General features: G+C 37.5%; 1 protein-coding gene across 3 annotated transcripts in view; it reads left to right on the forward strand.

Moving 5' to 3' along the window:
* TBC1D5 (TBC1 domain family member 5) overlaps window positions 1–26,398 on the forward strand; it is a 495,717-nt gene that overhangs the window by 108,634 nt on the left and 360,685 nt on the right. For all 3 annotated transcript variants that reach the window (XM_066350480.1, XM_066350479.1, XM_066350482.1), the window contains exon 3: window positions 781–904. The gene's annotated coding sequence lies outside the window, so the exon portion shown is untranslated. The remainder of the gene's footprint in view (window positions 1–780; window positions 905–26,398) is intronic.

The raw sequence follows: 26,398 nt of genomic DNA on the forward strand, positions 1-26,398 counted from the left end.
GTTATTGGGAGGAAAGTAATAGAGAATGAAATCTAGAGGAGAGTGATAATATGTTTAGTAATTTATTATTCTTTACTTAAATTGGATAGCTACTTAATAATTCAGTTGTCATTCTTCCAGATTTTATGTAGAGATATATCTGTGTCAAATGTGACTAGTAAAGTATATTATTAAAGTTGATAAGATATTTAAGCAAAAAGGCTATGGAAATTATTTTTTAATTCACAAATAATATTGCCACACCGATATGTCTATATTTTAATTTTATATCTTATTAATGCTTTCAAATCCACTTTCAATGGAAATTTTTTTCACATTTGTTTCCAAATGTCAAATTTCCATATTTTATATGATTTTAATACTTGATATTATTTTATTATGTATTAAAAGTGTGTTATTTGAATACTTTTATGTCTTACAATGAAATGAAGTTGTATGATTTGTTTTATATTGAAGTATTTTGACTTTTTGGGGGGTATTATAATGCCTTTTATTTTAGGTATTATAAAATGACTTCCTTTTTTCCTGGAGTTAAAATCGGTAACAGGAAGAGTTATTAATTAGGAGACTAACATTTGTCCCCTAAGAACCTAAAATATTATGACATAAATTTTTTCACCCTATCTTTTGCATTTTTGCTTTGGTTTAGAGTTCCTTCTGGAATAAGAATGTATGAAGCTATTTTATTTGTATTTTTATAGGTGTTTGTTGTTTATCTAGCACTTAGTTGAAGGAGAACTGTTGATCTTTATTTCTTGTTTCTTCTTTAATTCCTGTTAGCCAACCAAGACTTGTATTTGGAGAACTCTGTTGTACTGAGCCCGAAGTCATCTTTGACCCATAACAAGAGCATGCATTTTCAACTGTCAGTTAGATTTGTGGATCTATAAAGTTCTTCTAAAAGGTAAGCATATATTTATTCAAAATATACATTTAAAAATTGTATATTATTAATAGTCTGTTCAGGCTTTATAAAAAAATACCATAGACCTGGTGACTTATAAACAGTGGAAATTTATTTTTCATAGTTCTGGATGCTGGAAAGTCCAAGATCAAGGTACCAGCAGATTCTGTGTCTGTTGAGGACTTACTTCCTGGTTCATAGACAGCCAACTTCTCGCTGTGTCCTCACGTGGTGGAAGGAATGAGAGCGCTCTCTGGAGTCTTTTCCTAAAAGGCCATTGACCTCATTCATGAGGGTACACCCTACCCTCATGACCTGATCCCCTCCCAAAGGCATCACTCCTAATACCATTACATTGGGAATTCAGATTTTAACATATGAATTTTCTTTGGAGGGGACATAAGCATTTATTTCATAACAGTGCCCTTACTATAGTAATGTGTTCCATAGATTCACGTACAAAAATATGTGTGCGCGCACATGTACGGGTGTGTACATTTCCACAGGTTTTAGATTGTGGGATCCTTCAGAGATAATGATGCCCTCTGACACAATTACTCACAGTACCTGAACTGTTTCTGTCTACCTCATAACTATTCAGCAGCCTCCCATCTTTTCCTTCCTCATTTTTTTGTTTCTCTTTTATCTGAGCCTTTAGAGGACTTTAAAATGTATTCCAACCAGCAGACTTTTAGCACTTTCCTTAGGGAATGCTTTTTGTATCTTTCTCTTTCCCTCTTCTTTACTCTATTTCTCCCTTTCTTCATCCCCTTCCTGACATTCATTAAATCTGTTAAAGGAGTAGCAAAATTAGAATGATTGAACTTAGAGTTGAAGGTATCTCAGGTAGCATTTATATATATTTTTACCTTTCTTACCAAAATCCATAATACGATATAAAAAGTACATTTCTGAGCCATTCTCACAGGTCTAAATGTACAATGAAACCAAAACAGAAGTTAAAACAGTTTTTACCCTTACTACCTGAAGTGTGTGCAGTGCTCTATTCTGTTATATGTGTTGTTTATTTTATTTAATACATATGGGTGCTTATAACTAAATTTATTTCCCTATTTAATAACAGGTCACTTTTGTAATTTCCAAACCATGCCTCAGATCATTTGTGTATTTGCTCATGACTGTACTTCTTAGATAGGTAAATGGAATCAGGCAATTTGTTTTCTGTCTGTCAAGCTGCTTTTCTCCCGTCCCCTCTCTGCTGCTCATCTCCCTCCGTTCAGCACAAGCTATCATAGGATTTGGTGAAAGAACTGGGTAACTGTGGGGAAACACCAGAGCTCTTGGTTGGTTCTTCTATAGTAAGAACTGGTGCGAATAAAAGTCAGCATTTGAATGGGGGATGATCTTTGATGCAATCATCCCATATAGTAAGGTGTATATTCCTTTATTCTCTTCTGGTTTGATTCATCTATGTAAATTGTATATGGATGTTGAATTCATTAAGTAATCTTGGCTTAAAACATTTTTTAACTTTTTCAGTCCTCTATATAAGCTTAGTCCTATTTCACTGAACAATTTTATTATTTTAATAAATTTCAGGCATTTTTCTCATAAAATTAATATATTGACCCGAGCAAAGTTGCCTCAGTGGTAGAGCATCGGCCTGGTTCTTGGATGTCCTGAGTTTGATTCTCAGTCAGAGCACACAGGAGAAGCTCTCATCTGCTTCTCCATCCCTCTCCTTCTTACTTCTCTCTCTCTCTCTCTCTCTCTCTCTCTCCCTTTCTCCCTCCTTCCCTCCCTCCCTCTCTCTTTCCCTCCCACTCCTGTAGCCATGAATCGATTGGAGCAAGTTGGCCCCAAGTGCTGAGGATGGCTACATGGCCCCTGCCTCAGGCACTAAGAAGAGTTCAGTTGCTGAGCAATGGAGCAGTGTCCCCTAGTGCAGTGGTCCCCAACCACTGGGCTGCGGACTGGTACCATTTGGTACCATGGGCCATTTGGTACCGGTCTGCAGAGAAAGAATAAATAACTTACATTATTTCCATTTTATTTGTATTTAAGTCTGAACGATTTTTATTTTTAAAAAATGACCAGATTCCCTCTGTTACATCCATCTAAGACTCACTCTTGACGCTTGTCTCGGTCATGTGATATGTTGCCGCTAAAATTAAACCCATAAACTAGCAAAATGAGTGAAAACCAAAATTCCATCGAAAGTTTTTTTGCGAAGTGAAAAAAGGGCCAGTGAGGAGACAGAAGAAGAACCTACAACCTTGAAGAAAAAGAAGGCTTCATTTAACAGATAATACCAGGAATCCTACTTGAAGTATGGATTTATCACAACTGGTGATTCTCGCGCACCAAGGCTGCTCTGCATAATATGTGGCGACCAGCTAAGTAATGAGGCAATGAAGCCTTCAAAACTGCTGGAGACCACTTGGAGGCCAAGCACCCTACTTTAAAAGACAAGCCTTCTGAGTATTTCGAAAGAAAAAAGCATGAACAAGAAGGACAGAAACAATTACTGGTGGCCACTACATCAATAAATGTGAGTGCACTGAGAGCATCATACTTGGTGGCTAATCGTATTGCTAAGGCTAAGAAGCCATTCACCATTGGTGAAGAATTGATCCTTTCAGCCACTAAAGACATTTGTCGTGAACTTCTAGGAGAGGCTGCGGTTAAAAAGATACATATGCCTCTTTTGGCTACCACTGTCACACGGCACATTGAGGAAACAGCAGAGGACACAGTGAATCACAATTGTTGGAAAGGATTAATAAATCACCGTGCTATGCTCTCCAGATTGACGAATCTACAGATATTGACAACAAGGCAATGCTTCTTGTTTACGTGCGTTATCTTTATCAAGAGGATGTGCATGAGGATATGTTATGTGCACTATCATTGCCAACCAAAACCACAGCCACAGGACTATTTAAATCGCTGGATGCCTATATTATAAGGAAAACTGAAATGGTCTTTTTGTGTCGGCATATGCACAGATGGAGCTGCTGCCATGACCGGAAGGATGTCTGGTTTAACTACTCAGATTAAGGAGGTTGCACCTGAATGCGAGTCTACACATTGTGTCATTCACAGGGAAATGCTGGCTAGCTGAAATATACCACCGGAACTTAACAGCATATTGAATGATGTCATTAAAGTTATTAACCACATCAAAGCACACGCCCTTCACTTGCGCCTGTTCGAGCAGCTTTGTGAGGAAATGAACGTGAAGCACAGACACCTTTTCTTATACACAGAAATAAGATGGTTATCCCGAAGGAGGTCCCTGGCCCTAATGTTTGAATTATGAGAGCCGCTGCAGAGATTTCTCTCAGAAAAAAGTAACCGCTAGCAGCACATTTCAGTGACAAGGAATGGGTCGCAAAACTCGCTTACTTGTGCGACATATTTAACCTCCTCAATGAACTCAATCAGTCACTTCAGGGGAAAATGACAACTGTCTTCAAGTTGGCAGATAAAGTAGCTGCATTTAAAGCCAAACTGGATTTGTGGGGATGACGCGTGAACAGGGGTATATTTGACATGTTTCAAACATTCGCGGGAATTTTGGAAGAGACTGAGCCCAAGCCTTCATTGTCCCAGCTGGTGCACGATCACCTGTATTTGCTTTTAAAAGAGTTTGAATGCTACTTCCCAACCGCAAAAGACCCATGAATTGCCATGGAATGGATCTGCGATCCATTTGTCAACAAACCAGGTGAATCCAGCCTGTCTATGCAAGAAGAGGATCAACAACTGGAGATCGCAAATGACGGCGGCCTTAAAAATATGTTCGAGACTACAACTCTGCCGTTTTCTGATTTAAAGTTATGGCAGAATACTCCGAGATCACCACAAAAGCACTAAAAATCCTGTTGCCATTTCCAACATCCTATTTGTGTGAAGTGAGATTTTCTGCAGTGACAGCAACCAAAACAAAATTATGGAATAGACTGGACATAAGCAACACACTTCGGGTGTCATTGTCTCCCATTACCCCTAGATGGGACCATCTTGTTGCAGAGAAACAAGCTCAGGGCTCCCACTGATTTAGCATTATGGTTGTTGAGAGATAGGCTATTATCTCTCATTCTATATAAACGTTATAATAAATAACCCTTAACTTATAATATTCATAACAAATGGGGAGTTGTATTTTTCATGCACTTTACATTTGTTTTTGTGTTGTATCTTATTTTTAAGGCATGTTTAAACATTACCATAGCGACTGGAAAGTGTTTGGAGGCAATCGTGTTATGTTGTTGGTGCGATGTTAAGAGGACGCTTCTAATAAAGTTGCATACGAGTACACAGAGGATTCATGTTTATTTTCATTGTCGTAGGTTCATGATTGGTAGCGAGCCTGAACCTATCATATTACATACATACATATTGATGTCAGACATGAAACGTTGTCAGAATAACAAATTTAAATACAGCCTGAATAATGAGGACATGCTCGTTCCTCCTTTAACTTAGCCCAATAAATACCATAAGTTCGACAATTATATTTTAAAATACCACAGTTTTTATGCCGGTCGCATAATTTTATTCTGTGCATTTATCCATCCCACCCTAAAGGCCGGTCTGTGAAAATATTTTCTGACATTAAACGGTCCGTGGCCCAAAAAAGATTGGGGACTACTGCCCTAGTGGGCTTACTGGGTGGATCCCTTCAAGGTGCATGTGAGAGTCTGTCTCTCTGTCTCCCCTCCTCTCGCTGAAAAAAAAAAATTAACATGTTGTTTTAGAAAGTTTAGTGTGTGTGTGTGTGTGTGTGTGTGTGTATATATATATATATAAAGAAGATAAAAATTATCCTTAATCCAATGTAGCAAAAGCATTTCTAAGAGGTAAGTTAATAGTGATAAACTCCTACACTGAGAAAAATAGAGCTCATATAAGCAACCTTATTTTATACCTTAAGGAACTAGAAATGAAAAAGAATAAAGTAAGTACGAAGGTAGTAGAAGAAAGGAAATAAAAAGCACCATAATAAATGAAATAAAGACTAAAACAACAAGAAAAACTATCAGTGAATCTAAGGTGTTTCTTTTAAAAAGATAAACAAAATAGACAAGACTCGGGGTAGGATACTAATAAAAAAGTCGGGGCTCGAAATTAGGAACGAAAGCAGAGACATTGCAGCTGATGCCACAGAAATACAAAGGATCTTGAGAGACTACTGTGAATAATTATATAACAACAAATTGGACAACCTAGAAGAAATGGATAAATTTCTAGAAACACGTAACCTTCCAAGACTAAATGATGAAGAAATAGATAATCTGAACAGACCAGTTACTATAAGTATAAGGACATTGAATCCATAGTTTAATAACTTCAGGACCATATGGCTTCACTGGTGAATTCTGTCAAACATCGAAAGTAGATTTAATGCCAATACTTTTCAAACTCTTCCAAAAAACAGAAGAGGAGGGACTACTACCACAATCAATTATGAAGTCAGCGCTATCCTGATACCAATACCAGATAAGGACGCTATAAGGAAAGAAAATTCCAGGCTCATATCCCGGATGAACATAGATGGAAAATCCTCAGTAAACCACAATGAACTGAATTTACCAAAACAATATGGAGCAAACATAGGTTTACATTTGTTCATATCGAAAATAATTCAAAAATTAATAAATAATGCAAAAATAAACTTTTCCATGTACTCATAACTATAAATCTACTTTTGCCCCACCCTGTATATTATTAGGATCATACACCATGATCAAGTGGGATTTATTCCAGAGATAGAAGGACGGTTCAACATCCGTAACACTGGGGAACAAAATTTTTGTTGCATCCACAAAAACACTTGTTCTTACCTAATTCGAGTGTGCTGATCTCAAATCTGACAGTTTTTCTCTGTAAGCTACAGGGTTTTTTTTTTGCAGTTCAAGATTTTAGGTTTTCATCTTCTTGTAAAATTTTTAACATTTAGTTTAACATAATGAAGTAGAATATCTTCTTGGACATCATCTTTGTGAAAATATAATAATTTATATAATGCAGTAAATACACTAATACTCTAAAAGATATGATTGCATCAAGATTTGTCTACAATTTTGAAATAGAACATATTGAAATACTTATTTTAATCATAAAATTTGCACAAACTTATTTAAATTCTAATCAGGAAAAAATTTGCATTTTTAGTTCTTGAGTTTGTGTACTTGTTGAGGACAATCTCGTTTGATGCTCCAGCAGTAGTCTGCCATCATATTTCTGACCCATCGCCCATGATAATGCTTTTCCATTGTCTTCAGATCTTGATGAAGGTGTTCCCCCTGCTCATCACTAACAGCTCCAAGATTTTTCAGGAAACATATCAAGGTGACTGATTGTTCACGAAGTGAATCTTAACGCTCATGTTACATCCAATGTCATGGAAAGCCAACAGCATCCTTTGAACCAGAAGTTCATAGCTTTCTGCTTTTATGCTGCCAAGGAAGTTCTTTGTAACTTCCACTAAAGACTGCCATGCTGCTTTCTTCTCCTTATTCATGTTTCTGGCAAATTCTTCGTCACGTATTAGGGTTCGAATTTGAGGTCCGTCGAATACACCTGCTTTTATCTTCTCAAAAGACAAGGCAGGGAAAGCAGAAATAATATGTTGAAAGCATTCATTTTCTCTATTCAAAGCATGAACAAACTGCTTCATTAAGCCAAGTTTGATGTGAAGTGGGGGAAAAATGATCCTGTCTCGATTAACTACAGGTTCATTCACAATATTTTGCATCTCTACTTCCAGTGCTTCACGTTTCGGCCATTCCTTCTGTGTCCAGTGTTTCTCCCGAGCTTGGCTGTCCCACAAACACAGAAAGCAAGGACACTTCGTGGAACCTCTCTGTTGTCCTAGCAGGAAATTTACCATTTTAAGATCCACACAAATGATCCAGTTATGCTCCTCATACTTCAGAAAGTCGAGGTCAATTTTTATGTCATTATAATCTTCTCACAGATGAGTTGAATAACCATTTGGAACCGCTGCATAAACATTACCGTTGTGTAGGAGAACACATTTCAGACTCCATTAGAGCTATCAAGAAATAGTCGCCATTCTGTTGGACTGTAAGTAGTAACACCTAGCTGGCTGAGAAGACACTGATATCATGACAGTAAACAAAGTGTTTGTCTTTGGAATAAACGTCCTCAAAAACTTGTTCACGCTTCCTGAAATGGGATACTTTAGCTGACCGGTGAAGTATATTCTTTTCTTGAAGCCTGGAGGCTAATAACTCAGCTTCTTTCTTTGATAACCCCAAATCTCTTATTAAGTCATTCAATTCGGTTTGGCTAAACTGCTGAGGGGTTAATGACTGCTTGGCATCAGAAGAAGACCCTTCAGATTCTACAACCATTTCCTCATGCATCTTATCAAAATACACTTGATCACCATGTTCACTTTTTTTGTCCTTAGAAGAAATAAAACCATTGAACACTGGAACCGGGAGTGTCTTAGAGTGTGGGATAGGTCATATTGCTGAAGGAATATTAGGATATGAGATCATATGCCGTTTTTTTTTTTGCCGATGCTCTTTGTATGGATCAGACAGAAATAACAGTCACTGCTGTGGTCCTTAGGTTCATGCCAAACCATGGGAATGCCAAAAGGCATTTTTGCATTTTCCTTTTGTCCAGTCATGAAGCATTTCCTCATAATTATGACACACAATATAAGGAGCCCAATTCTTGTCTTGATCACCAAGGGGAACTTGAAAATAGGCAATATATGCACGTGTCACAAATGATGAAATATTGCGCCTTTGACGTTGAAGTGTGTAACAGCCACATATATAACAGAAGGTGTCAGGACTATTCTTACATTTACGCCTACTAGAAGAAGCCATGATTCAATCTTAAAACAAAATAAGAGAGTGTTTTTATGAGATAATTTTTTTTTTTTTTTTGTATTTTTCTGAAGCTGGAAACGGGGAGAGACAGTCAGACAGACTCTCGCATGCACCCGACCGGGATCCACCCAGCACGCCCACCAGGGGTGAAGCTCTGCCCACCAGGGGGCGATGCTCTGCTCCTCCGGTGCGTCGCTCTGCCGTGACCAGAGCCACTCTAGCACCTGGGGCAAAGGCCAAGGAGCCATCCCCAGCGCCCGGGCCATCTTTGCTCCAATGGAGCCTTGGCTGCGGGTGGGGAAGAGAGAAACAGAGAGGAAGGAGGGGGGGGGTGGAGAAGCAAATGGGTGCTTCTCCTATGTGCCCTGGCCGGGAATCGAACCCGGATGCCCCGCACACCAGGCCGACGCTCTACCGCTGAGCCAACCGGCCAGGGCCTAAGATAATAATTTTTTACATTTAAAAACAACTACAATTATGTATAAGTGATGTTTGTAAAACATTAATTGCCTTGTGGTTATATTCAATCCAAGAGTTGTTGCCTTTAACTCCAACTTAAAAACCAATGCATGCCATAAACTGTAACAAAAATTAAAATTGCATAAAAGCTAGAGCATGCACCAAAAAACGGATTTCAGATTTGGAATCAGCGATGCAGCAATATATAGAAAAAGTTCTTAGACCTCGTGCAACAGAAAATGAAAAAAATTTGTTCCCCAGTGAATCAATCAATATATTGGGGATAAAGCATTTACACTGCAGTACTGAAGTTACAAATTCGATCCCCTGGTCAGGGTATGTAAGAGAAGCTGTCAGTGAGTAGACAACTAAATGGAATAACTAAGTGGAGCAGCAAATTGATGCTCTTTTTTCCCCTGTCTCAAGTGGAACAGCGACTTTGATTCTTCTCTCTCTCTCCCTTTCTCTTTCTCTCCTCCCTCCTTCTCAGTCAATGAAAAAATAAAAATAAATAAAATAGAATGTAAAAATTGTATGATCATTTCAACAGATGCAGGAAAAGCATCTGTTGGCCAAAAGAAAAAAAATTTATGATAAAAATAACAAAGTGTGTATAGAGGGAACATGCCTTAACATAATAAAGACCATTTACAACAAGCATACAGCCAGTGTCCTACTCAGTGGTAAAAATCTGAAAGCTTTTTCTTTAAGATTATGAAAGACAGGAATGCCCATACCTGACCAGGCAAGTGAGTGGTACAGTGAATAGAGCGTCGGACTGGGACGTGGAGGACCCAGGTTTGAGACCCCAAGGTCGCCTGCTTGAGAGCTGGTTCATCTGGTTTGAGCAAGGCTCACCAGCTTGAACCTAAGGTCGCTGGCTTGAGCAAGGGGTCACTCAGTCTGCTGTAGCCCCACAGTCAAGGTACATATGAGAAAGCAATCAATGAATAATTAAGGGCCCGCAATGAAGAATTGATACATCTCATCTCTCTCTCTCTTCCTGTCTATCCCTATCTGTTCCTCTTTCTGACTCTCACTGTCTCTGTCATAAAAAAAAAAAGAATGCCAAGCTCACCACCTTCCCCCACTCCCCAAGGGTCTGACGGTCCTTTACTTGGGCTATTTATCAGTGTGTTTTTACAATAATGAAGAACAAGGTAATGTCCCCCATATACAAAGAATGATTTTCTTTAATCTTCGCACTTTTACTTGACATAGTACTGAAACTATTAGCCAGAGAAATCAGGCAAGACAAGGAAATAAAAGACATCGAAATCAGAAAAGAAGAAGTAAACTTTTTTTTCAGAGGTATATTGTATATAGAAAACCCTAAAAACTGCACCAAAAAACTGCTGGAACTAATATGTGAATTCAGTCAAGTTACAGAATATAAAATCAATATAGAAAAGTCAGTTGCATTTCTATACAATAACAATGAAATGCAAGAAAGAGAAATTAAGAAAACAATCCCATTTACAGTTGCATTGGAAAAAATAAAATATGTTGGAATAAATTTAGCTAAAAAAGTGAAAAATATTGGTACGCTGAAAATTATAAGACGCTGATGAGAGGAATTGAAACACAAATAAATGGGAAGATATTCTGTGTTTATGGATTGGAAGAATTAATATTGTTAAAATGTCTATACCACCCTAAGCAATTTATGATTTAATGATTTTGCTATTAATGGTCAAATGGTATTTTTCACAGAAATTGAAAAAATAATTCTAAAATTTGTATGGAACCAGAAAATGCCTCAAAATAGCCAAAGCAGTCTTGAGACAGAAGAACAAAATTGGAGGCATCGTACTTTATGATTTCAAATTATATTAAAGAGCTATAGTAAGTTAGTATGGCATTGTCATAAAAGCAGACATAGAGATTGATGGTACAAGGTAGAAATAAACCCAGACATATATGGTCAGTTAATTTATGACAAAGGAACCGAGAATAAACAATGGGGAAAGGGTTGTCACTTCCCTAAATAGTTTTGGGGTAGTTGGATAGCCAGTTACATAAGAATGAAACTGAACTTCTGTTTTATACCACATGTAAAACTCAAGTGTATTAAAGATTGAATGAAAGACGTGAATCAATCATAAAACTCCTGGAAGAAGTTGTCCTGGCCATCTTTTCTTTCTCTCTCTCTCTCTTTTCTTCCTTCCTCCCTCCTTCCTTCCCTTCCTTCCTTTCTTTCCTGGCCATCTTTTTTCTTTCTTTCTTTCTTCTTCCTTCCCTCCCATCCTCCCTCCTTCTCTCCTTCCTTCCCTCTCTTCCTTCCCTCTTTTCCTCCTTCCTCCTTCCTTTTTTCAATCCTTCCTTCCTTCTTTCCTTCCTTCCTTCCTTCCTTCCTTCCTTCCTTCCTTCCTTCCTTCCTTCCTTCCTTCCTTCCTTCCTCCTTTCCTTTCCTTTCCTTTCCTTTCCTTTCCTTTCCTTTCCTTTCCTTTCCTTTCCTTTCCTTTCCTTTCCTTTCCTTTCCCTTCCCTTCCCTTCCCTTCCCTTCCCTTCCCTTCCCTTCCCTTCCCTTCCCTTCCTTTCCTTCCTTTTCCTTTCCTTCCTTCTCTTTCTTTTCTTCCTTTCTACCTTCCTTTCCTTCCTTCCTTACTTTTGTTCCTTCCTCCCCTCCCCTCCCCTCCTTCCCCTCCCCTCCCTTTCCCTCCCTCCCTCCCTCCCTCCCTCCCTCCCTCCCTCCCTTCCTTCCTTCCTTTTTTCCTTCCCCCTCCCTCCTTCCCTTTCTTCTTTCCTTTCTTGCTTTCTTTTTGTGACAGAGACAGAAAGGGACACATAGGGACAGAATGACAGGAAGGGAGAGAGATGAGACACATCAATTCTTTGTTGTGGCACCTTAGTTGTTCATTGATTGCTTTCTCATATGTGCCTTGATCATGGGGAGCTACAGCAGAGTGAGTGACCCCTTGCTCAAGCCAGCGACCTTGGGTTCAAGCTGGTGAGCTGTGCTCAAACCAGATGAGCCCGTGATCAAGCTGGTGACTGCAGGGTTTTGAACCTGGGTCCTCTGCATCCCAGGCCAATGCTCTGTCTACTGCGCCACCGCCTGATCAGGCCTGGTCATGATATTTTTGATTTGTCACCAGAAGCATAGCAGCAAAAGCAAGGGAAGCCTCAACAAAATGAAAAGGTAGCCTACCAGTAGGGGAAGATATTTGCAAATGATATGTAGCTGGTGAGGAGTTAATATTCAAAACATATAGGGAATGTACACAACTCAGTAGCAAAAAACCCAAACAATCTGATTAAAATATACACAGATTAACTGAATATTTTTCAAAGAGGATATACAAATAGCCAAGAGATACATGAAAAGATACTCAACCTCACTAATCATCAGGGAAATGAAAATCAGAATGACAAGGAGCTATCTCCTCACACCTATTATTATGTCAGTCAGTAAAAATACAAGAAATAACAAGTGCTGGTAAGGCTGTGGAGAAAGGGGAACCCTGTGCACTGTTGGTAGGAACGTAAATTGGTGCAGGCAGTATGGAAAACAGTATGGAGTTCCTTTAGAATTAAAAATATGTAGAACTACTACTGCCTGACCTGTGGTGGCACAGTGGAGAAAGTGTCGACCTGGAACTCTGAGGTTGCCAGTTCAAATCTCTGGGCTTGCTTGGTCAAAGCACATATAAGAAATAACTACTAAGAGTAGATGGTTTCCCTTCTATTTCTCCACCCTTGTTCTCACTCTCAGTCTCTCTCTCTTCCCTCTCTCCAAAAAAAAAAAAAAAAAAAAAAAGGACTTTACCTGTAAGGCCCTGGCCGGTTGGCTCATTGGTAGAGCATCAGCCCAGCAGGTGGAAGTCCCGGGTTCAATTCCTGGTCAGGGCACACAGGAGGCACTTCTGTGACCATCTGCTTCTCCACCCCTCTCCCTTCTCCCCCCCCACCCCCCACCATCCCTCTTTCATAAAAAATAGAACTATCCTATTATCTCCCAGTTCAGCTTCTGGGTATATCTCCAAAGAAAATGAAAGCGGGAATCAAAGAGATACTTGCACTTGCATGTTTATTGCATTATTCTTTACAATAGCTAATACATGGAAACAACCTAAGTGTCCTTCCGTGAATGCGTGGGTGAGGGAGGTGTGATATGTACCTATCTACAATGGAGTATTATTCAGACATGAGGAAGAAAGAAGCCCTGCAACACGGATGGACTTTGAGGGCATTAAGTCAACTTAAATATGCCAGGTACAGAGAGGCAGTACTGCCTGGTGTCACTTACATGTGGAATCTATTGTAAATGAGAAAAAAACAACAGTCAAGCTCGTAGAAACAGAGAGTGGAAAAATAGTTGCCAGGGGCTGAAGGCATTTGAGAAATTAGGCAAAGTAGGTAAAAAGTTATAAACTTTCAGCTATAAAAATGAATAAATTCTAAAATCTAATATTTAACATGGAAACTATAGTTGATAATACTATTATATAATTGAAATTTGCTAAGAGAGTGGAACGTGAATATTCTTACCAAGAAAAAAAAAAAGATAAATGTACACAGTAACGGATGTCTTAATTAGCTAGATAGTGGGAATCATTTCACATTTTATACATAAATCAAATCATGGTATACATGTTAATTTAAGCGTGTTACAATTTTATTATGTTATATTGAGGTCAATTAAACCACAGTAGAGCTGAACAAAATAAAAGAATATATAAAGAAATAAAAAGAGATTCCTAATCTTATGTAGAGATATGACTTGATGTGACATTAAAACAATAATCTATTTTATTAAATTTATTTGAATTTAACAGAGGGGAAAAATTGAAATGAAGCATAAATGATTAGTGACCCTCAGATAAATGTTTTTCAAAACCATAATATTAGTTCCTAAGCAACTTTCAATATTAAAAGAAGATTATAGAAATCTTTAAGTATTCTGGAAAAAAGAAAATAGGAAAAGGCTGATCTAAAAGCAGAATATCCTTTTATTTTAAAGTAGTTTATTGAGGTAAAATTTACATAACAAAAAATTAAGTGAGCAATTCAGTAGCATTTAGTACAATCATATTGTTTTGCAACCACCACCTCTCCCTAGCTCCACACATTTCCATCACTCCAAGGTAGAACACATACCCTTTAAACAGTTTCTCCTTAAGCTGCCTTCTCCCAGCTCCTGGTTCCATCTATCTGCAGTCTGTCTCTATGGATATATCTGTTCTGCGTATTTCATACACAGGTAGTCCCTGGGTTATGAACAAGATAAAGATAGTTCCTAAGGCTTGTTCTTATGTTGAATTTGTATGTAATTTAGAACAGGGACATTTACCCCTCAGGGGAGGGGTCTAGGATGAAGGAAAATTTGTGGAAATGGTTAGTTGTGTATAATAGTTTTAAAGGAGTAAAACTGATGCAATCCAATAAATACAACCGTGTACAGACAATTGAAAGTCCCAACTTTGGAGTGCTTTAAGGGGTTAGGAGAAGAGTTAGTGGAGGAAAGAAAGCCGGGAAAAGGAAACCCAGTGAAGTAAGAGGAAAGTTCCCATGACTTTCAGAATATCTGAAAGCTAATAATGCTTAATGTTACAAATTATTCAAGGAAAGGGTGTGATCACCTGTGACAAATGTTACTGAAAGGTGACGTTTTGGATGAACTGTGAATTAACTGTTGCTTCACTATTTGGAGGTCATTGGTGACTTTGAGAAGAACAATTTCAGTAGAGGACAAAACTGATCTGAGTGGGTTTAAGGGAGAGTGGGAGGAGAAACACATCCCCGCTGTTTAAGGGGGGTGTTGAGGTCAACAGAGGATTCTTTTTTTAGGAGAAGCAAAGCAGCATACATTAGTATTGGTAATGTTCCAATAAAGAGGGATAAACTGATGATACAAGAAAGATGGTGAATTAGTGAAGCAGTGTGCACAGGTGGAGAGACTGGTATTAGATAGGAGCATGGATGGTTTATCCTTAATAATGGGAAGGAAGGCAGAGTATATAGGCACAGATCCCTCTTTAAAGGCCTTTGCTCCACTTGGATGATATTTCACATACAAGAAGCATCACGACAAGCTGATTTCTACTTCTTTAGGCTTATCCTATTCTGTTCACCTGTTGTGGTTCTGTTTTAGCACTGTAAATGAATGACAATTTCCAGTTTTAGGAATTTTGGGATTTTTAAACACCTTTTGTTAATAGAATTAAGAAATACAATAGACATTTATGAATGCTACTCCTCTTGAAGTTTTTGAAAATCATGAGTATATAAATATTCTGTAGTGTGTTCTAGAGAAACACTAGGCTACATTAAGATCAGAGGCAGCGCCATGAATGCCTTTTACTGTGTTCCAGTATGGTAGAGCTTAAGTTAGGAAGGATAATGGGTAGGTGGCGGGTAAGACCAAAACACTGGTCATCCTTGTGCTTCTGGTTCCCCACGGTACCTCTAGTGCGTCACTTTTTGGATTTAAATAACTAACTTCTGTTCTTTCCAAGGTCTACCATTCCTTGAAACCTGGCACAAGCTTCTTGGTCACTGAGCTAGTTTTTATTAATACCTTCTATACATCAATAAATTCACTTGTCTACTTTGGACACATTTACTGAGAGTCAGTGTATTTGTTGTGCTGTCAATTCACTTAGTATTTTGTCTTTGGGAGCACCTACAGTTATAGAAATAATAGTAAGGAATAAGATTACTTGTGCGTCTTGTAACTTTATTTTGATTCCCTCTAAATCCAGGTTCTAGCTTATTGCATTCCCCTTTAAGTGAGACTAAAAATTATCTCTCATTTTCTTTTGGTGTACCCACATTATATCATGGTCTAATATGTGAACGGTATCTGTTATTTTTGGCAAAGCTGCCCAGTACTTCATGGGCTAAGTCTGGGAAGGGTCTTCAGTGAATTATTCTTTTCATAGGTGAATTAGTTCACATGCCACATGCTATTCCTTCACCATCTTATTTGCTGATTTCCTGTTAAATAACTTTATTATTTAACATCATTTAATGTGTCTCCTTTCCTTGGCTTCACACACACATTTCTCCAGTGGGTTGCTATTTTGTCATCTAGGACTTGGTTTCTGTGTTTAGGTCATTGACTTAAATCTCTTTCAGTGACTTTGTCTTTATGAGCACAAACACCCAAACTTGTTTGCAAAAATCTCAGTCCAAGAATCCCAGTATCTCATTCTGACACTCTTGTGTTCCTTTTGCAAGCGAATATTGGTGTCTGTCCTCGAACCTTCAGTCCCATCCTACTTAATTTTTCAAGTTAAGACAGACTATTATCTCTGTGGGGTTTTATGCTAGTGGTATAATTTGAGTAACACAGAAGGATGACTCTCCTTAAATATGTTTCATTGAATTGAAAAATTTTAATTGGAGAAGCCGTTTGGGAACGTAGGGAGAAGGTGAAAGGGTAATTCTCTTTCTATTGACTCTAAAATATCATCAGCTTTAAGAATAGAATCAATGAGAATTCATCTATTTACTTTTATTGGCAAATAAGTATTAGCTATTTACTCTATGGTAGATATTCAGTCAACACTTTTTTTATTGAATTTATTTGGGTAATATTAGTTAATAAAAGTTATATGGATTTCAGGCCTACAATTCTACAATACATTATCTGTCCATTGTGTTATGTGTTCACCACCCCAAGTCAAGTCCCCTTCCATCACCATCTATCCTTTTGTACCCTCTTTCTAACTTTCCCACACTCCTGTTCCTCCCGGTAATCGTACTGGTGTCTATGAGATTATTTGTTTTTTGTTAATTTCTTTATGTCTTTCATCTAGTCCCCCTGCCCCCTCCTCTCTGAAATCATATGGTACTTGTCTTTCCCTGACTGGCTATTTCACTTACCATAATGCTATCTGGGTCCATCCATGCTGTTGCAAAAGGTAAAATTTTATTTTGTTTATTTATTTGTTTATTTATTTATTTATTATAGCAGAAGTGGTATTTCATTGTGTAAATGTATCACACCTTTTTTTAATTTACTTAGCTACTGATAGAAGTTAGCTCTCAGTAAATGTCACTTTGTTTTCTTTTTTAAAATAGGTGACATAAGGAAAATCAATTTTTTTCCTTCTTTTCCTAGAGAGACAGACTCCTACTTGTGCCCTGACCACAATCCACCTGGCAACCCCTGTCTGGGGCCGATGCTCTGCCCATGTTGGGCCATGCTCACAACCATGCTATTTTTAGAGCCACATTATCAGTGCCCAGCGCTTATGTGCTCGAACCAATCAAACTATGGCTGCAGGAGGGAAAAAGAGAGAGAAAGAAAGGGAAGGGTGGATAAGCAGATGGTCGCTTCTCCTGTGTACCCTGACCAGAATCAAACCAGGGACTTCCACATGCTGGGCCTATGCTCTACTGCTGAGCCAACTGGCCAGGGCCAGAAAAGAACTTTTTTTCCAAGTTTATTGTTAATTTTTTTAGTACATGAACTAGACATAACTCTCACTTTTGGATAATGAAAAAACAACCAACTCTAGGTAAAAGTGAAGTGTGGAAAATACAATCTTTTTCACTTTCTTTTCCTTTTATTCACTTTTCCAAAGACTTAATGAATAGTGATATTGACCAACAGTTTCACCTCCTCTTCCTTTAGTTCCGCTAGTCTTTTGTAGTACCTGGTAGACCTGAAATAGCAGCATGATTTGGATGGGAGAAGTTATATAATGTGCAACCAGACAAATAGAAAATGGATCCTTGCCTGACCTGTGGTGGCGCAGTGGGTAAAAGCGTCGACCTGGAACACTGAGGTTGCTGGTTCGAAACCCCAGGCTTCCCTGGTCAAGGCACATATGGGAGTTGATGCTTTCTGCTCCTCCCTCCTTCTCTCTCTCTCTGTCTCCTCTCTCTAAAATGAATAAATAAAATCTTAAAAAAAAGAAAAGAAAATGGATCCTTTATGATTGAGAAGTGACTGTGTTTCTATTTTACACAGAAATTTGACTTTTACTTTAGGTTATTCCTTTTTAGTAATACTTTGTAGTTTATGAACTGCTGATCCATTTAAAGGGGATTTTAAAAATCATTAATTTGTAAAGATTTGACCATTGTGATTCTAACATTTTATTATTGAAACAGAATAAGGTTTTAATTATTAAATATATATATTCAGAATTTTATAGAGTCTGAACAATAATTTCACCTCAACTTAAGAATTACTTAATTTTTTCAGAATGTAGTGAATATTGGCTGAAGATATTTTGAAAGCCTAAATTACTTGGAATATATTTGAAACCTCTCTTCTTGTGTACTTATGTTCAAAATGTTACATATTTTTGGATCATATATAATATAGGCTTAAAGTTTGGAGTTTTGCATTTTCAGTAAAGATATAAAGGATTATAAATATATATCTTAGTACTATTGGAACTAAAGAATTTTATCCACATAATTGTCATTCAGCTATAGCTGTCTGGAATAAAATTTCTTGGAATAAGTAGCCATTTTCCTTGTGAAATAACCATTTGAAAATGTTTTTCATCTGATAGCATGTATTTTAATTTTTATAAAAAGCACAGAGGAATTAAAGCACTTATGTAGCTAAAGAAGATTATCAGCTCAAATTTAGTAATGTTTGCCTTTACTAGGCTGTGGATATTTTATAATTTTTAAAAGATATGTTTATTACTTTTCTAAAATATGTGTGCTTTTGTTATATTTTATGTGTTAATCTAATTTCCTATTGAAGTTACCGATTAAAAGGGAATTGTGTACCAGTGGGGTTCTAAAACCTTGACATTATTTTAATCTGATAACAAATGGGTTTAAGTTCATGTTCGTTCAGTTGTTGGCAACAAATCTAAACCTGTATTTTTTGGATTTATGAGGATAAGTCCTGCTTTGGCAATCTTATAGATCCTCAAGAGAATAGTTAAACAGTGATTAATCATTGTTTCTTCACTGAGTGTGCAGAAAAGAATGGAAAACCTGCATTTCACACTTCTGAAGCAATTAATCCCCATGATCTTAGCCAGGTTTGTCTTGTAGATAAGTCGGGATACAAAACGGTACCTAATTTATCAATGTATGCATGCCATAAAGTATAAAACACACAATTTATTTCATATCATTTATAGTCAAATGTAAAAAAAGAGTGACTTTGCCATATCCAAGAGTGTTTCCTGCATTACCTTCATATAAACTAAGTACCAGAGATTACAATGGGATTCCTGTTTATTGTGCACATCTGGTGCAGTCACTATGCATTTTCTCATTCACTTGCTGGCATTTTTAGTGATTGTGGCATAAATCACTTTGCTAATCAGAAACATAAGTGACGGGAAGTCATCTCCTTTTTTTGAACAATGGGAAAAAACATATGGCTTCTTAGACAGGACTTGGCTGTTATACTATTTATGTGGCATTATATTCTGCATTTAGAATTTCATATTAATTACGGTGTTTTGATTGAAGGCATTGAACACCCAGGGTTTGTGGTCAAAGTATTTGTTTTGTAGCATTTTCATAACAAATAAAAAAAGGTAAAATTACATGCCTTGTACTATTTTTTTTAAAAATAAAAACTACTTTGGGAAGAGTTTTTAGATTAAGATGAATTGAAGAAAATATGTAATTTTAAAGTGTATGGATTTTTCTATAGATGCATAAATATAATAATTATAAGTTATAAGTTTTTAACTATATGTATTTCAAAACATTGCATAGATTACGGTAAATATTACTGTCCTTTAAATGGTAAAATGTAATTAATATAGTTTGCTTTTCTAGACGTAGTATTATTTGAAAGTGAGTTGTACTTTTTGATGAATTTTTGTTAGTTGGAATCACTTCTGCAAATATAACTAAAAGTAAAAGATGAAGTAAAGCTTCATAAAACACGAGAATTATATCTGAGCAGACTTTAAAGACTACTTTCGGTGAATTTGTTGCTGTTTGTTTAGAATGCTTGCTGTAGATATGAAGATTTTTTCCTTTTTCAATAATCACTTCTTAAAAGGTAGTAAATATAATGGCCTTTCACTCTTATCTGACTTCATATTACTTACCTTACTATCCCTTATCACTTTCTGCTTTCTTACTTTTGGGCGACAAGAAAATATTTATTTTGAATGTGTAAATTTCAAATGAAAATGTATTTGTTCAGAGAACTTGATGTCGTTTACAGTTTTCTACATTACATATGACTATAAATTAGTGAGGTGAATTTTTAAACAAATATATCAGAGCCTAGTTATTCAAATGTGTGTTACTCTCTTTGAAGTCGTCCCCTTGGGAAGATGTATACATAATCCATTAATCAAGGTTTTTTAGGAATGCCTCTTTTTGAATTTTCTTCAGTGGAATTGATATATAGCTGCCCCAAATGGATACTTTGAAGGGAGATAAGATTCATTATGCGTATATATGTGCTAGTATTTTTGTTTAAAAAAATCAATCATAATAGCTTGCATTGCAGCCTGTATATATATATCTTGTAGATAATTGGACACTCTGAGTAGAAATAGAGTTTTGAAAAACTGCTTGAATTTTAAATAAATGGTCATATTTATCCATTTTGGTTTAGAAATCTTTTACAATATTGTCTCAAGGACCACTCAAAGTAGGAGTCCACAAATTGAATAACTACAGCATAAGGAGGAGGTTTTTTTTTTCTTCTGTTGCCACTGCTTGTTTAAAAGAAATGCCACTGTCCAGATTCTCTAAGGTATATTGTGCTATTTAAAAAATATATTTATAACTGAATTGAGACTCTGCATTAAAATTATACAGTGCTTAAAATTACCTAAAATCTATACCATATTGCCTCAATCCTTGTCCATTTTTATTTTCTTTATGCTTTTAAAGCCTCTTTGCCCTCTTCCCCAGGTAATTTTTTGTTTGTTTTTTAAAGCTTGGGATGTATTTTTTGTAAAGATCAATTTTAAAGTCATTCAGTTTTACATAGATATATTTGTATTTCCTTTTTCTTGGCCAAAATATGAAAATTCTAAGAGATGAGGTCGTTAAAATGTAAGAAATACACAGTTTATGAGATGGCTAAAAGTATCAAAATAAATGAGGAAAAATAGAGTTCAATTTTTATTGACTGACCACTTTGGACTTTGGCAATCACAGATTTTTGAGGAAAAATTCTCTTATAAAGTGCTAGATGAGGAAAATGTATTAACCTAAAGTATTTGCTTATTATGTTTATAAAACCAGGAGTTAATTTCTAAATGTATATTTAGAAATTTTTGAATGGATTTGAACTTCTAGTAATGTTGATATTCATTGCACATTTTGTTTAAAATTTGCTTTTATTTTCAGAGAATTTACATTGTTTTTCCCCCTCTAGTTTATTCTTATTTACATTCACACTTTGTTGGCGTATATTACCTTCTAAAGTAGATTCTGAAGTGAGTGCAGAACTTGCAAGAAGAGCTCTTGCTCTTTCCTTCTGTTCTCCTGGCATGAAGAGCGAGTCCTTTCATCATAGGGATAGCTGGCCGGTACTTTCCAGCCAGGGTTACTGCGTGCTGTCCGTCTCTCTGGCTAGCCCTTTTCCTGTTGGGGTTTGTCTGAAAGTGCCTTTTGAAATGCTTTCCACTGCCTGAAAGTATTGTAGACTAGGTGGTGTTGCACTCTTAGCTTATCATGCTGAAATTCAGAAAAAGAAGTTTGTGAAATATTTCCCAAAAAGGGAGGCTTTTGTTTGTGAGTGGGAAAGCTGCTTTGATTTTCAAAATTTGAATTCAGAAATTTTAATATAAAGTTTTTAATGGAGTATATTATGTATGAGAAACATGGAGCAAGAAAGGGTTTCTATGTTTAAATAAGTTTGTTTTTGTTATTGTTGCTGCAGTTGTTTAGTGTTTAAAATTCTTTCTGGATAACATGTTTCTAGGGTGGACCTCACTTGTGTTAACTGCAGGGGTTCAGCTGTATCTGAATATGGTGACTAGCAGGGTTGACCTGCTGGTAGTCTTTGATACATAGGAAGAGAAGTGATTTTTTTTCACAGAAAAGTAAAGAATAAAGAGCCAGATAATGATAGTCTTAGTTGTTAGAGAAGCAGCATTTTAAAACTCACGCTGAAGTCTGTTTTGTTTTCTGGTCTAGACCTGTTAGGCCTTGTTGTGCCAGAGACCTGTGCAGGCAGAAAGATAGGTGACTTGTAAGAAAAAGAAAATTAGAAAGAATGAGAACGAGGATAAATTCTGTAAGGTTCTTGGGGACAAGCAGCATTGCCCCTGTATTCTCTAAACTGAGAGACCAGTAGAAAGGCCTTTTTTTGCATCTTTGTCTCAATCCACTGAGTGGCTGACCTTTTGCAGACTGCACTGTGCTGGCAGCGTTCAACAGGTGTGGGGCACCATGAGCGGCAGTGACGCTGCTTGACAAAGAGGAGAGGCAGGGCTCATTGAGGGTCGGGGTATGCTGAAGAGCCGCAGCCCGTAGTCAGTAAGGCCCAGGCCAGGTCTGGCTGGGGCAGCAAGGGGGCCTGCACTCAGGTTTCATTGGGAGGAGGTGGAGTAAGCAGACTTCAAACACCACACAGAGATGCACAAAGATGGGTAAAATCATTAAAATTACACAGAAGGTGACTGTTAGCTGACTGGTCTTGCTCATGAGCACAAGTGAGATACTTAAAGATGACCTCCCAGAAGTGTCCTGGGGGACAATTTATAGCCCTCACATCCTGCATATAGAAATACTATATTATACATTATATGTGTGTATATATACTAGAAACAGACTCATGCAGGTATGTAGGCTAAGAAGTCCCACAATATGCCAGCTGAAGCTGAAGAACCAGGAAGGCCTGTGTTTTAATTCATTTGAGTCTGAAGGCCTGAGAATTGGAATGCTGGGTTGGGGGCTGGGGAAGATGGTCTGAATCCGGTCCGTCTGAGTCCAAATATCTGGCTTAGGCTGAGATAGCGAACTTGCCTTTCTCTGCCTTTCTGTTGTGTCCTCAATATATTGTATGATGCCCACGTTGATGAAGACAGCTTTTCCAGTGCCAGTTTCTTTTGGAGACACCCTCATAAATGTACCCAGAAATGTTTTTTCCAGCTAGGGAGGCATCTCTTAGCCAGTCAAGTTGACATATAAAATGAGTCATCACAGAACTGAAAGTGAGAACCAGCAAAAATGGGTTACATTTATTTTGTAAAACAATGTACATGTTTATTGAGGTACTAAGGGTGTTTATTTTCCTCCCCCCCCTTTTTTTTCCTTCCTCCCTTTTAACTTCTTTCTACAAAACTTTTTGCTTAGTTACCTACTATGGCAAACAGTATTCTAGATGTTGGATCAGCAGTGGTTAAAAATTATTGTTTCCTTTAGAAGCTTGAAGTTTATAGGAGAGATAATGGCAATTTAAAATATTAATGTCTACTGTGACGAATGAGGATGATAGTCATGCATGAGAGGTAGTGGACCCCCCAAAACAGGTACTTAAGCCAGCTTGGAGGTGGGATGGGGGACTAACCTCTAAGGAGACTTCCAGAGAAGGCAGACTGAGCTATGTATGAAGAATGTTGAGGAAGATCCCCTGAGCAGAGGGAAATATTACAGAAATGACTACAAATCTAAAGTGTAGTCGAGGAAGTACAAGTGGTTTGGGTTTGCTTGTTGGGTAGTATTGAGACTGTAGATGTGAAATCTAGATTTCTGAAGAGTCTTGTGCATTATAAAAAAAGAGTGTGAGCTCTTTTTCTTGAAGGAACAATTAGAAGAGGAAGGAGGACATACGGGGTATAAGAGCCTCACTGCAGTGCCAGGCATTGCGAACTGTTGAAGAATTTTAAGCTCAGGAGCGGTATGACAGACTTGAATTTAGAAAGCGTGCTTATGTGACACTTGGTAACATAAGTGAATTGGAGGGAGATCTCAAGAGCCAGAAGACAAGTTTAGGAAATTACCATAGGAAGTAAGGGGAGAAAATGAGACACTGAACTGAGCCGGAGTCAGGAGTAAGGGAGAAGAAGGGACTAGTTTAGAAAATCGAATTGACTGGATTTTTCAGTTGATTGGATGTGAGAGGGGCCAGAAGAAAATACAAGGTGTCCAGCTTGGGCAGATGATGCGCTGGGCCGTTAGTCCTCAGGAAGGGAGCAGAGCAGGAGCAGTCTGATGGTGAACAGAATGACTTCTGTCTAGGTATTTTAGGATTAAAAATATTTGGGAGATGGTTGAATATAGGGATCTCTCAAGCCTAGGAGATTAGTTATAGTAAGAGGTATATGCTTGGAGTCATTAATAGAAAGTATGGTATGAATTTACTTAACAATTATTTACTGAGCATTTTCCAAGCATTGTGTCAGGCATTGATAAGACAAATAAGTGTATTTTTAGGTGTGTATAAGACTGCCCAATGATTATAGGATAAGATGAGGGGTAGGCCTTGGACGAGCTGAGTACTCTCAGATGTGTGTGGAGAAGGAGGAATGTGTTGAGGAGATTAGGGAGGGAAGCAGTGAATGATGGTGTGACTGAAGACAAAGCAGTAGACAGCTCTAAGGACAGTGATGAACAGAGGGGTCAGGAGAGAGGTGCAGAGGTTTTGCATCTTACATTCCTGATGCGCCTTGGTAAGCAGGTGGAGTGGAACCAAAGTTAGCTCACAGAGTGGTTGACATGTAAATGGGAGATGAGGTTTATAGACTACCAGTGAAAGGTACTCTTTCATATTGAATGTCCATATTATTATCTGTGAAAAGCTAGCTCTTAAAGGGGGAGGCAGGGTTGAAAGACTTTGTACTTAATTTAGGAGAGACTTCAAAATTTTACATGCTGATGAAAAAGGACCAGGAGTAAGAGAATAAAGCAGATGATATAAGAGAAAATAGTAACAATCGAAGCAAGGTATGTGAAGAGATGAGACCAATTTGGAGGAAAGGCTGGTGAAGGGGTTAGTTTGTACAGGAGGATGGCTAATGTTTTTTACTGGTAATACTGCAAATATGAAAAGAGGGGATGTCACAACAGTTCAGGTGTCCCAGCAGCAGATACAAAGATAGAAAGAGAACTTGTGTGACATTTATTGGGTGAAACCTTTGGAAGGTAAGGGAGAAGGAGCCACGAGTAAGCAGGGACAGGATTTAGATCGTAATTCACATCTGACATCTGTGTAAGAGAGAAGGAAGGAAGACAGATTGGGGGCCAAGGGTCTCAGATAGCAGCGCAGCTTTGAGAAAGTCTCAGGGTGTAGGGTGAGCAGAGAAAATTTTACCCGTTCGAGATGCCCTGTGTTGGACAGGAATGTGTTCCTCTAGCATCCCTCTCTTTGTCTGGGGCAAGCGTGGTCATGGGTTGAACGCTGCTGTGAAGCCTGGATGTATAACAACTGGAAATTGTCAGTAAACTGAACTCCGCACAGCAGTGCTGCATTTCTTGGCTGTCACAGTGGATGTGGGTGTTTCAGTTGGGTAAAGGTTGGAAGGAATTTCTATTGGTCTATTATTTTCTCTGCTTTCAATAAATTGAATATAGAGTCAGAGAAGGTGGCTGAGATTGGGCAAGTGTTGGAAGGTTTTCAGGAAAGATAGAGCTGACAGAGCGAGAGGAGGGAAGATACTGGTCAGATATTAGTTGGAATAGTAGCTCATATAGTCTAGGACTGATAGGGAAGAAAGTGAAAGTGGAAGAGGGTACTCAGGGATGGAAATGAATAAAGTCAAAGAACTAGATGCTCCAATGAGTTTGAAAGCACTTGTACTGAGGGAGGTGGAGACCTTATGCATACAGGCAATTATGATGAATTGGTATATTAGTTTAAGATTAATAGCTAAACTCCAGAAAATACTGATATTTTGAAATCCCTTCATGTAAATTGAGAATAAAATTTTACCAGCAGAAAAATGACTATTATATGTTTAGGTATCATAAGTATATGCACTATATAATCACAACCATAAATACTATGTAGAAGTATAAAGATATTACAGTTTCTTAGTTTTAGTAGTGTAACTTTTCTCCGAAGTTAAGTTTTGAGTCACTTTTATATCAAGTTTTTAATTAAGTCTATTCAGTTATCAGGGAGTAAAATTGTTTTTCCCTGAGAAGTTGTTTTTTATGAATTATTTTTAAATTTATCTAATAGCCTAAGAAAATATTTCAGAGTTGGGTTTTTTTCTCAAAAGAGAAATAAGTGAGTTCTCTTCTCCTGAAGGGTTTCAATATTTATATCTGATAGAAGGTTAGAATGTGATAACCATTCAAAACATGTTTAGCTAAACATTTCTTGAACTGAAAGTAATAAAGG

This window comes from Saccopteryx leptura, chromosome 10, assembly GCF_036850995.1.
Source record: "Saccopteryx leptura isolate mSacLep1 chromosome 10, mSacLep1_pri_phased_curated, whole genome shotgun sequence".
Lineage (NCBI taxonomy): Eukaryota > Metazoa > Chordata > Mammalia > Chiroptera > Emballonuridae > Saccopteryx > Saccopteryx leptura.